Genomic DNA, 1,543 nt, shown 5'->3' with positions numbered 1-1,543 from the left:
TTTATTAAACAGTGACAAGACGTGTCTGGTGTTACAAAGTCATGATTGAGCCCAAGCTGCTATGCAGCAGAAAAATGTAAAAAAATGAATAAAAACACAAACTTATGCACTGCCCGGGTTAGTATACAGTGGCTTTATACACATAACAACTATTTAAGCTGTTTTCCTGCTATTTGTCTTTTTATGTTTATAAAACCTAAAGTTTGGGATCCAGAATCAATCTCTTAAAACTAAAGTTCTTAAGCTTGAATGATGTTGGGAGTAAATGAACCGTCAGGTCACGTGTATTCATGTAATCCACACAGATGTGAAAGTGAATCGCTGCCATAATCTTTTATTTTGAAAATTACTGGAGGTTTTACATAGAAACTATGTGTGATTTCCTGCTTAACCTCGTGTTTCCTGTGGTAACTGATGCGTTCCAGAAGCAGCTAGTGGCTAAAATAGAACCGATCCTATCTTTAGTGACGAGTCGCTTCAGGGAAGAGCCTGAAAATGTCAGCGTGCCGCATTTTCAGGCTCTTCAGTTCCTCGTCGTATTTTTCCACCAGAGTGTTGTTGACTTTGGGGTATTTCTGTCTTGTCATTGAATTTTTCAGCCTGTTTTCTGGCCTCCTCTTCATATTTGTTTTTCGTTATCCCCATTTTTACTTTATAATTGTCCTCCAACTCTCGTCGTCGTCTCTCTTCTGATTTGGTCTTCCTCAAACTCTTTCTGAAGCTCTTTGAGTGTTTTTTCTTCCAGCTTTTTGTTCTTTTCAGCCTCACATCGTCTTTTGTCCCACCATTCTTGTCTTCCTTCTCCCACTCCTTCCTCTCTTTCTCCATTTCCTCTCTACCCTCCTCCAACTTTTTATCGAAGGTTTCTTTTTGTTCAGATTCTTGTTGGATTTTTTTTATTTCTAAAGCTTGACGTTTTTGCCCCCGCTCTTGTCTCTGAACGTCTTCGTCATTGTTTCTTATTTGGTCCCATGGATGTAATTTTGGGGGGCACAGGGGGGACATGTCCCCCCCCCACTTTCCCTAATGATACATGAATATGATGTGTCACGTGACACGTTACTTAACTCAAGACCGCCACAATGTTTACCCAATCAGTGTCGCTTATGATTTTGTCGGCCAATACAGTCGAAGAATATTCTTGCATGTAAATTTAAATAAAATCATATATTTTTAGCTGGCCAATGGGGGCCCCCGAACACACGTGGGTCCCTAGGCTTAAACCCTAAACCATATCAAGCCTGTGCATTAATCCGGGCCTGCATATGGTGTAAATATTATAAGTAGTCATGTTTGTGTGTATTTAACTTATAATAATTATAGCTCAGTTATATTTTTCTTACAGGTGGTTCGTTCCAATTAGGATGCTGTCATGTTTGTCATTGTGATGATGATGTGTGGGCGTGTTAGAAATCTGCACAGCAAACAAAAAAATAGAAGAAACTAGTCGGGGAGGTGTGTGTGTGTGTGTGTGTGTGTGTGTGTGTGTGTGTGTGTGTGTGTGTGTGTGTGTGTGTGTTTCATGAATAAACTATACAAAATA

The 1,543-nt window shown here is 39.7% G+C and overlaps 1 pseudogene; it reads right to left on the bottom strand.

The window, feature by feature from the left end:
• Window positions 1-337: 337 nt before the first annotated feature.
• LOC139072197 (uncharacterized) lies at window positions 338-1,114 on the bottom strand (annotated as a pseudogene).
• Window positions 1,115-1,543: the final 429 nt, after the last annotated feature.

Source organism: Nothobranchius furzeri, chromosome 10 (genome assembly GCF_043380555.1).
Source record: "Nothobranchius furzeri strain GRZ-AD chromosome 10, NfurGRZ-RIMD1, whole genome shotgun sequence".
Classification (NCBI taxonomy): Eukaryota; Metazoa; Chordata; class Actinopteri; order Cyprinodontiformes; family Nothobranchiidae; genus Nothobranchius; species Nothobranchius furzeri.
This window is presented reverse-complemented; position numbering and strand designations above follow the sequence as displayed.